Below are 11,961 nucleotides of genomic sequence, written 5' to 3'. Positions count from 1 at the left end.
TCCTTCTTTTATTCTTTGATAAACAAGCAAGTTAGCTTTCCCCATGTCCTGAATTTGATTGGAAGTTGTTTGTGTTTGATTTAATTTGATTCTCATGTATGCTTTCATTCAAATTTTTATTATCTGTTCACTTTATATGTTGTTTTGTGACTTAAACTCTTTCCTTTTCAGCACCACCATCACTCTTGCAGCCACTTTTGTATGGTGACACAGTGACGACTCCTTCCACTCCGCATGATTGTGAGCACCGTGGACGGTGCTATATCTTAAGTGTGGGGAGGTTGTCCATCTTCAACAAGCATATTTTGGGTGACAATTTCATTTCTGAACACTTGTAGTTTAGTTTTTATTATTATTATGCTTTTTAGTTACTTTGTATATATTTTATCCTTCTTGCTTTTTACTTAGTTTATTACTTTTTACTTAGCTTATTGCACTTTTTAATTTTGCTTGAACATAACTTAGTATTATATAGTAGTTATGCATATTTTGACATTTTGCTCTTAATTTTGGCTTGTACATATGCTTTTTGGTTCTTTATCTTGATTGTGATTTGGGATGATGTGATGATTGCACCTAAGTTTGGTTTTCTATATACTTGCTACTTTGATTTGATTGAAATTAGGAATTAAACTTAGGATTTTTGACTTTTTCTATCCAATCACACTATATGCACATATGGAATAAATGTTAGTCAAATTAATGAAATTTCCAAGAAGCTTATTTTTTGTATATAGGGCATTGAAAATTTGAATTGAATTGAGTTGAAATTCTTTAAAACTTGCATGATTTATATATTGTGGAATATGGTTTTTGAGTTAAAGAATATACAACTTGTGAGTTTTTTAGCCTTATTGTGTGGTTACATTATTTGACCACTTATTTCATTCTTGTGTGTTGCTCTTCTCTATGATTGCAATCTTTGGTTTGTTTAATTCTATATATCCATTATTTAATGTTTGATTATGCAATTATATGATTGAGGCCATCACTTCATTATAGCTCACTTAATCTAAACTTTGATTGAGCGTTATCTGTCAGTTTGGAACTATACTTGCAACGAAGTTATTCCCTCTTACCGTGAAGAAATTCTAAGCCAACGGTAACACTCCTTCACTAACCCTTAGCTCCACGCTCCTATATGTGTTATAGTCATCGGTGTCAAACGAACCAAAATGCATCAGCTCCACTTGTGTAACACCCTACCATACAGAGTCTTATGCTTAAGTCATAATCCAGAGATGGCAAGGTATTACGACATCTAAAACAAAAATCTAGTACGTATAGTAGTGTGAATAAGGATTATAACTAGGAGCCTTTGTAGAAAAAGGGGTAAACAAAAATCGCAACTCGAAAGCGCAACACTCCGATCGATAACGCAACGAGCAAAGGATAAGCTAACGCGAGATTATATATATACAAAAGAGTGTCAAAAACGGGAATATCAAAACTCAAATCCGGATGCGAAGATAACCGGTCCGAGCATAGTAATATACACATATAATAAAATAAGGAAATCCCAAAGGAAACCCAAAGGGACACAAATACAGAAACCTATTCTCCAAAAATCTCCTATAAGAGGAGTCATCACAGTTTGTATTATTTAGTGGAGATAAAAGTATCTAAACAAGATATATAAACCAAGACGGAGTCCCGAGAACAAAGGATCTTCGCTAATCCAGAAGTCTCCAGCATGCCTCAGCGAGAAACCTCACGTCCTGCATCTGAAAACCACAAAATCCGCATGGGTGAGAACCAGAGGTCCCCAACATGGTAACGGCTTCCACATATATAATACATAATAATAGAGGAAAGCCGAAGGCAATCCTAGAACTTCCTCCAGATAATATCAAAGCTTATAAACAAACTAAACCGTAAGTGGAAACTGACTAAAGATCCTTCAGTCTAACTAATACTTCCCTTTCCAATTCCTTCAGACCTCCCAACCACCAGCAGGAGTATAATATAGCAAACACAGTTATATCAGACAAGAGATTTACAAATAGGAATAGATAAGGCATTTAGACAATTAGCAAATAATATGCAGTCAAATAGGCAATCTCAAACAATTCATATAGTAAGCATATGATGAATGCCTGTCCCTAGTGGCTGATGATATCATCTGTCAGTTATAGAGCCAACTTGACAAGTCCTGGTAGCTAACCATTAGACTGTCCCACTGTCACGCATCCCCAACTCGAGTTATACACATCATAAACTTGATCATAATCATGATCCATATCTATCACCCTCACTGGTGAATAATTACGGAGGCGAGCTCACCCGGGCCTTTCACAGTGCCGGCCACACTTACGACATAGGGTCAAAAGAGCTTCGAGTCTCAACCTGGAGCACGTGGTGGCTAGCCACTGCTTCCTCCCAGGGAAACCCTCATCTCCGATGGTGGAAGTGCAAACATTCACAATTCATTCAACAACATATATGCATTTGTACTTAGCCATAAATATGGCTCTGCCGTAACACGGCGATAATCCAGCCATCCGGCTCACGGTTAAATCCATAACCAGCCAATTCATTAACAATTACCGTCCTTCGGCCCATGGCATAACAAGCACTTCCACCGCCATCCTCCGCATCTCACATAATTATCTTTGATCCTCATTGATCATTCATCTTTCCCTTGCTTCACTCGCAAGTTACCACATTTTCTAGCCCCTTGCCTCATTGCTAGGCATATCATAATGATTTAAGACATAAGTGGTGAGATCGGAGGCTTAGAAGTATGAAATTTGGCCTTTAAAACTCAAAAATCAACTTTGGGATGAAAACAGGGCCACGCGTACGCGCACGCGTGGATGGCCACAAAATCTCATCGACGCGCCAGCGTCATACGCGCAGACGCGCGGGTTGAAAAATAACCAAACGATGCGCGAGCGTCAGCCACGCGTACGCGTGGGTGCTCTTGCGCCCCAGGCACAAAACTGGCACAACTCTGGCACAACTCTCGGGAAAATAGCTGGGCATTTGGTGCAGCGCATCGACGCGCCCGCGCACACCACGTGCACGCGTGGATGTTGCTTTCTTGAAGAACGGTGCGTACGCGCCAAGTGCGCCTACGCGCGGAGGGTCATTCTGCTAAAAAAATTTTCTAAGTTAAAAGCTGCAGAATTTACAGATTCAACCCCCAATCTTCCGACGGACATAACTTTCTCATTTTAAATCGTTTTTCACCTGTTCTTCGAACGGCATGGACATCCCGAATCCAATTTCATTTTTAAACAGATTTGGCACAAATCAAAGATCCTTAGTCCAAGTTATGTCCCGTCAAAGCATGCCCAAAAACCATGTTTTCATACAAAACCATAAAGTGTCATTTTCAAAACAAGCCACTTTCAACTCTTTTCAAAATCAATCAAAACATGCCAATTTCATCCCTTTTCTTTGAAATCAATAAAAATGTACCAAAATCAAAATCAAGCCATCCTCAACTCACACATTGACATTTTACCAAACTTCCCAAAATTACCATCCAACCCTTTTTAACACTTCTCAATCAAATGGCTAAAGGACAAACACAGTATCATGTCATACATCCTCCCTCATCCCAATTTCCAATAATACCATTTCTAATCAACCATCATTATACATAATCAATATCATACTCACCATCAACATGGTACCACCCACCAATTCAACCTTAATCATTCATCAAGCATATATCACAACATGCATTTTCTCATATATCACACAATCAAGGCATCAATATTCATAATCACATATATGATCACATCATATATCTCAACCATTTAACAACATCAACCATTCAATGCCTATCTTAGGGCCTCTAGCCTAAGTATTTCCTACCACATTACATATTAGATACGGGAAACTGAGACCATACCTTAGCCGATTTCCCAAGCTCAATCGGAGCACTTCCAAACCACTTGTCCACAAGCTCTCAAGGTCTCAACACCTCCAAGAACAGATTTTATCACACAAAACCCTCTTCCAAGCTTTCCAAAATCACCAATCAAGCTCCAATATTCACATATAAACAACCTAAGCCACAATCATCATACCCATACACAACATCTCAATACCTATATATCATAGAAAAACAAATTACACTAGGGTTGAGAATCTTACCACACCCAAGGTCCAAGGAGACAAGATTAACCTTCTCCTTCAAGAGAGTTGGGTCCTATAACATCAAAGAGCCCAAAATCTCAACATTTTTGCTCATGAAACTCGAAATCAAGGCTGGAAATTTGAAGAGCAAAACGTGGCTTACCTCAAGATTGATTGTATGGGTTTTGTAGAGCTCTCCATGGTGAACGCGTGGCCGCAAACGGTGCGGCGATCGGAGCTCTAGATCAAAAGTTATGGTGGTTTGAAGATCAAGTGAGAGATAGAAGTTTGAGAGAGTGTTCTTCCCCTCCCTTACTCCATTTCAGCGTGTTTGAGTGATAAGTGAGGAGAGAGAGTGCTGAAAACTAGGGTTTTGGTTTAGTTTAGTTGGGCCAAGGGCCCATTTTGGGTCCAGTTGGACCGGTTTGGCCCGTTCAGTCTAATCTTAGTCCGATTTCTATAAAATTGGTACCGAAATTCTCGTCTCAATCTCCTCTATCATATTAAGCCATAAAAATAACATTTTTGGCTTTCTAGAATAAATTCTCATTTATGGGTTAATTAGTCGTTAATTAACCGGGTCTTACATCCTACCCACCTAATTGGAAATTTTGCCCACAAAGTTCGAATTCAATTACCTGAGAATAAGTGCGGATAATCCGTTCGCATCTCCGACTCAAGTTCCCAAGTGTGTTCCTCAACACCGCCTCGACTCCATGCCACTTTGACTAATGAAACCTCTTTTCCACGCAACCGTTTGATACTAGTATTGTCAATTCTAACTGGAGCCGCTGGAAGCGTCAAATCTTCTCTTAACTGAACCGACTCAGGTTCTAATACATGGCTAGCATCAGGAGTGTACTTCCGAAGCTGTGACACGTGAAACACATCGTGCAGGTTCGAAAGATGAGGTTGTAGAGCCATCCGATACGCTACCGGTCCAATCCTCTCCAGGATCTGAAATGGACTAATGTATCGAGGATTCAACTTCTTCGCTTTAATCGCCCTACCTACTCCTGTGGTTGGAGTAACCTTCAGGAAAACATGATCTCCTTCTTCAAATTCCAAAGGCTTCCGTCTTTGATCGGCGTAACTCTTCTGGCGACTCTGCGCCGTAAGCATCCTATCTCGGATTTTCTTGACTTGTTTAGTGGTCTCAGCTATCATCTCCGGCCCCAACAAGCCTTTCTCTCCAGCTTCATACCAACATAGCAGAGATTGACATTTCCTCCCATACAATGCCTCATACGGAGCCATTCCGATGCTCGCATGGTAACTATTATTGTATGCAAACTCCACTAACGGCATATAACGATCCCAACTCGCCGATTGATCCAAAACACAAGCTCTCAACATATCCTCTAGTGTTTGGATCGTCCTCTCGGATTGACCATCTGTTTGAGGATGGTACGCTGTACTCAAGCTTAATCGGGTTCCAAAAGCTTTCTGAAATGCACCCCAGAACCTCGAAGTGAAACGAGGATCTCTATCAGAGATTATAGTAGCAGGTACACCATGGAGTCTCACAATCTCCTTTATGTATAACCGTGCTAGATCCTCAAGGGTGTAAGTCATCCAAATGGGTAAAAAGTGAGCTGATTTCGTCAGTCGGTCCACAATCACCCAGATAGCGTCAAAACCAGTTCTAGTCCTTGGCAATCCCGACACAAAGTCCATTGTAATACTTTCCCACTTCCATTGTGGAACCTCTAAAGGTTGTAACATCCCGGAAGGTCTTTGATGTTCAATCTTTACCTTTTGACAAGTTAAGCACTTTGAAACATATTCCGCCACATCATTCTTCATACCTGGCCACCAAAACATCACCTTTAAATCATGGTACATCTTAGTACTTCCCGGGTGAATGGAGAATCCGCTCTTGTGTGCCTCCTTTAAAATATCTTCCCTCAAAGTGCCAACATCCGGCACAATGATCCTACCCTTGAATCTCCATAACCCGTCCTTTTCTTCCGACACTCTCCACTGTTTTCCTTGCTTGATAGCCGGTAACACCTTCCATAACGCTTCATCATTTTCATGAGCCTTTAGGAGCTCGGACTTAAAATCACTCGAGATTTCTAATCGGCTCAAACACAAGGTTCCAGATACTTCTTGAGCACCAATTTTTAGACTCTCGAATCCCTTGAGCAACTTCTCCTCTTGAAGCATCATCCAAGCCGCATATAACGACTTCCGACTTAACGCATCTGCCACTACATTTGCCTTTCCCGATGGTAATTCAACTCAAAGTCGTAGTCCTTCAATAATTCCATCCACCTCCTTTGCCTCATATTAAGTTCTTTCTGATCAAAGAGATATTTCAAGCTCTTGTGATCGGAGAAGACTTGGAACTTAACCCCATAGAGATAATGCCTCCACACCTTCAAGGCAAACACGACCGTAGCGAGTTCCAAATCGTGCGTAGGGTAACTAACTTCATGAGGTCTCAACTGTCGTGAGGCATACGCCACCATATTATGATGCTGCATCAGCACGCATCCTAGACCTTTTAGTGAGGCATCACAGTACACCTCAAATGGTTCGTTCGGCTCAGGTAACACCAACACAGGTGTAGTGGTCAACTTTTTCTTCAATGCCTGAAAGCTTTCCTCACACTCAGGAGTCCAAACAAACGGAGTGTCTTTGCGGGTTAATTTTGTCAACGGCAAGGCTAATTGCGAAAAGCCTTTGATGAACCTTCGATAATAGCCAGCTAAACCCAGAAAACTCCTTATCTCGGTTACTGTGGTTGGTTGCCTCCAATCCATCACAGCTTCCACCTTAGTTGGATCTACGGCTATTCCCTTCTTACTCACCACGTGACCCAAAAACTTTACCTCATCCTTCCAAAACTCACACTTAGACAGTTTCGCATAGAGTTTCTTCTCCTTTAGAATTTGCAACACGGTCCTCAAGTGTTCCGCATGCTCTTCTTCAGTCTTGGAGTAAATTAGTATGTCGTCAATGAAGACAACAACGAATTTATCCAGGAACGGACAGAACACTCTATTCATGTAATCCATGAATACTGCAGGAGCGTTGATGAGCGGATAATTTATACGCTTTTTGGCATTGTTTTTAGTATGTTTTTAGGAGAATCTAGTTACTTTTAGGGATGTTTTCATTAGTTTTTATGTTAAATTCACATTTCTGGACTTTACTATGTGTTTGTGTGTTTTTTTGTGATTTCAGGTATTTTCTTGCTGAAATTGAGGGACTTGAGCAAAAATCAGATTCAGAGGTTGAAGAAGGACTGCTGATGCTGTTGGATTCTGACCTCCCTACACTCAAAGTGGATTTTCTGGAGCTACAGAACTCAAAACGGCGCGCTTCCAATTGCGTTGGAAAGTAGACATCCAGGGCTTTCCAGCAATATATAATAGTCCATACTTTGGCCGATTTTAGATGACGTAAAAGGGCGTTGAACGCCAGTTCTACGCTGCTGTCTGGAGTTAAACGCCAGAAACACGTCACAAGCCAGAGTTGAACGCCAGAAATACGTTACAAACTGGTGTTCAACTCCAAGATTGACCTCTACACGTGTAACATTCAAGCTCAGCCCAAGCACACACCAAGTGGGCACCGGAAGTGGATTTATGCATCAATTACTTACTTCTGTAAACCCTAGTAACTAGTTTAGTATAAATAGGACTTTTTACTATTGTATTAGACATCTTCGGATCATCTTTGATCAGTTTTATGCTATCTTAGACTTTCATGGGGGCTGGCCATTCGGCCATGCCTGGACCATTATCACTTATGTATTTTCATACGGTAGAGTTTCTGCACTCCACAGATTAAGGTGTGGAGCTCTGCTGTTCCTCAAAGATTAATGCAAAGTACTACTGTTTTTCTATTCAATTCAACTTATTCCGCTTCTAAGATATTCATTCGCACTTCAACCTGAATGTAATGAACGTGACAATCATCATCATTCCCCCACGAACGCGTGCCTGACAACCACTTCCGTTCTACCTTAGATTGAATGAGTATCTCTTGGATCTCTTAATCAGAATCTTCGTGGTATAAGCTAGATTGATGGCGGCATTCATGAGAGTCCGGAAAGTCTAAACCTTATCTGTGGTATTTCGAGTAGGACTCTGGGATTGAATGACTGTGACGAACTTCAAACTCGCGAGTGCTGGGCGTAGTGACAGACGCAAAAGGAAGGTGAATCCTATTCCAGTATGATCGAGAGCCTCAGATGATTAGCCGTGCTGTGACAGAGCATTTGGACCATTTTCACAAGAGGATGGGATGCAGCCATTGACAAGGGTGATGCCTCCAGATGATTAGCCATGCAGTGACAGCGCATCGGACCATTTTCCAGAGAGGATAAAAAGTAGCCATTGACAACAGTGATGTCCTTACATAAAGCCAGCCATGGAAAGGAGTAAGACTGATTGGATGAAGACAGCAGGAAAGCAGAGGTTCAGAGGAACGAAAGCATCTCTATACACTTATCTGAAATTCTCACCTATGATATACATAAGTGTTTCTATCCTTATTTTCTATCTATTTATTATTTATGTTCGAAAACTCCAAAACTATTTTATATCCGCCTGACTGAGATTTACAAGGTGACCATAGCTTGCTTCATACCAACAATCTCCGTGGGATCGACCCTTACTCACGTAAGGTTTATTACTTGGACGACCCAGTGCACTTGCTGGTTAGTTGTATCGAAGTTGTGAATGAAAAACGATTTATTAAGACGTGCGTACAGAGTTTCTGGCGCCGTTGCCTGAGATCACAATTTCGTGCACCAAGTTTTTGGCGCCGTTGCCGGCGATTGTTCGAGTTTGGACAACTGACGGTTCATCTTGTTGCTCAGATTAGGTAATTTTCTTTTTGTTTTATTTTCAAAAATTTTTCAAAAATCTTTCAAAAATTTTCTCCTTTGTTTTCGAAAAAAAAAATATAAATCTTTTCAAAAATATATTTTTCTTCAGAATTTTTAAGAATGAATTCTAGTGTTTCATGATGATTTGTTGAATCCTGGCTGGCTGTAAGCCATGTCTAATCTTTTGGACTGGGGTTTCAACTTATCATCACAAGAGCTTGTTGATTCTCACACACTTAGTTGCTCTATACATGGAAAGTATAAATATCTTCTAAAGCTTGACTGGCTATTAAGCCATGTCTAACCCTCAGATTGGAGCTTTAGACTAAGATTGCAAGATTTCTGGAATTCATATTAAAAATTTTGGAATCCTTATTTTTCTTTTTTTTTCAAATAATTTTCGAAAAATCCAAAAAAAATAAAAAAATCATAAAAATAAAAAATATTTCATGTTTCTTGTTTGAGTCTTGAGTCAAGTTGAAAGTTTGGTGTCAATTGCATATTCATCTTGCATTTTTCGAAAAAATCACGCATTCATGGTGTTCTTCATGATCTTCAAGTTGTTCTTGGTAAGTCTTCTTGTTTGATCTTGATGTTTTCTTGTTTTGCATCTTTTCTTGTTTTTCATGTGCATTTTTGCATTCATAGTGTCTGAACATGAAAGATTTCTAAGTTTGGTGTCTTGCATGTTTTCTTTGCATTGAAAATTTTTCAAAAAATAAGTTCTTGATTTTCATCTTGACATTCAAAGTGTTCTTGGTGTTCATCTTGACATTCATAGCATTCTTGCATGCATTCATTGTTTTGATCCAAAATTTTTATGCATTGAGTCTTTTTCATGTTTTTCCCTCTCATCATTAAAAATTCAAAAATAAAAAAAATATCTTTCCTTTTTTCACTCATAAATTTCGAAAATTTGAGTTGACTTTTTCAAAACTTTTTAAAATCTAGTTATTTTTATGAGTCAAATCAAATTTTCAATTTAAAAATCTTATCTTTTTCAAAATCTTTTTCAAAAATCAAATCTTTTTCATTTTTCTTATTTATTTTCGAAAATTTTAAAAATATTTTCAAAAATCTTTTTCTTATCTTTATCACATAATTTTCGAAAATAACATCATCAATTAATGTTTTGATTCAAAACAAGTTTGTTACTTACTTGTTAAGAAAGATTCAAACTTTAAGTTCTAGAATCATATTTTGTGATTTCTTGTGAATCAAGTCATTAATTGTGATTTTAAAAATCAAATCTTTTTCAAAACTAATTTCAATCATATCTTTTCAAAAATATCTTCTTATCTTATCTTTTTCAAAAATTTGAATTTAAAATATCTTTTCTAACTTCTTATCTTCTTATCTTTTCAAAAATTGATTTTCAAAATATGTTGCAACTAACTAACTAACTTTTTGTTTGTTTCTTATCTTTTTCAAAACTACCTAACTAACTCTCTCTCTCTAATTTTCGAAAATATCTCCCTTTTTTTTCAAAATTTCTTTTTAATTAACTAATTATTTTAATTTTCGAAAAATTACTAACCTTTTTCAAAAACTATTTTCGAAAATCACTAACTCTTTTTTAAAAATAATTTTCGAAAATTCTCCTTCTCTCTCATCTCCTTCTGTTTATCTATTCATCTACTAATACTTCATCTCACCCAAATTTGAACCCCCTCTTCCATCTGTGTTCGAATTTTTTCTTCTTCTTTTCTTCTACTCACACAGGGACCTCTATACTGTGGTAAAAAGGACCCCTATTATTATTATTATTATTATTATTATTATTATTATTATTATTATTATTATTATTATTATTATTATTATTATTATTATTATTATTATTATTATTTTTCTGTCCCTCTTTTTCATATGAGTAGGAGCAAGGACAAGAATATTCTTGTTGAAGCAGATCCAGAACCTGAAAGGACTCTGAAGAGGAAACTAAGAGAAGCTAAATTACAACAATCCAGCAAGCACCTTTCAGAAATTTTCAAACAGGAAGAGGAGATGGCAGCCGAAAATAATAATAATGCAAGGAGGATACTTGGTGACTTTACTGCACCTAATTCCAATTTACATGGAAGAAGCATCTCCATTCCTGCCATTGGAGCAAACAATTTTGAGCTGAAACCTCAATTAGTTTCTCTGATGCAACAGAACTGCAAGTTTCATGGACTTCCATATGAAGATCCTTTTCAGTTCTTAACTGAATTTTTGCAGATATGTGATACTATTAAGACTAATGGAGTAGATCCTGAAGTCTACAGGCTCATACTTTTCCCTTTTGCTATAAGAGACAGAGCTAGAGTATGGTTGGACTCTCAACCTAAAGATAGCCTAAACTCTTAGGATAAGCTGGTCAAGGCTTTCTTAGCCAAGTTCTTTCCTCCTCAAAAGCTGAGTAAGCTTAGAGTGGATGTTCAAACCTTCAGACAGAAAGAAAGTGAATCCCTCTATGAAGCTTGGGAGAGATACAAAGAACTGACCAAAAAGTGTCCTTCTGACATGCTTTCAGAATGGACCATCCTGGACATATTCTATGATGGTCTATCTGAATTAGTTAAAATGTCATTGGATACCTCTGCAGGTGGATCCATTCACTTAAAGAAAACGCCTGCAGAAGCTCAAGAACTCATTGACATGGTTGCTAATAACCAGTTCATGTACACTTCTGAGAGGAATCCTGTGAGCAATGGGATGCCTCAGAAGAAGGAAGTTCTTGAAATTGATACTTTGAATGCCATATTGGCTCAGAATAAAATATTGACTCAGCAAGTCAATATGATTTCTCAGAGTCTGAATGGAATGCAAGCTGCATCCAACAGTACTCAAGAGGCATCTTCTGAAGAAGAAGCTTATGATCCTGAAAACCCTGCAATAGCAGAGGTGAATTACATGGGTGAACCTTATGGAAACACCTATAACCCCTCATGGAGAAATAACCCAAATCTCTCATGGAAGGATCAATAAAAGCCTCAACAAGGCTTTAATAATGGTGGAAGAAATAGGTTTAACAATAGTAAACCTTTTCC

The 11,961-nt window shown here is 38.3% G+C and overlaps 1 non-coding gene across 1 annotated transcript; it reads right to left on the bottom strand.

Annotated features, from left to right (window-relative positions):
* Positions 1–11,332: 11,332 nt before the first annotated feature.
* LOC148563886 (small nucleolar RNA R71) lies at positions 11,333–11,440 on the bottom strand. Its single transcript, XR_015883896.1, has one exon. It is a non-coding gene; the product is annotated as a small nucleolar RNA R71 (small nucleolar RNA).
* Positions 11,441–11,961: the final 521 nt, after the last annotated feature.

This window comes from Arachis ipaensis, chromosome B5, assembly GCF_059453495.1.
Source record: "Arachis ipaensis isolate K30076 ecotype BB chromosome B5, ASM5945349v1, whole genome shotgun sequence".
Classification (NCBI taxonomy): domain Eukaryota; kingdom Viridiplantae; phylum Streptophyta; class Magnoliopsida; order Fabales; family Fabaceae; genus Arachis; species Arachis ipaensis.
The sequence above is the reverse complement of the archived record's forward strand: the minus strand, read 5'-3'. Positions and strand labels throughout refer to the sequence as shown.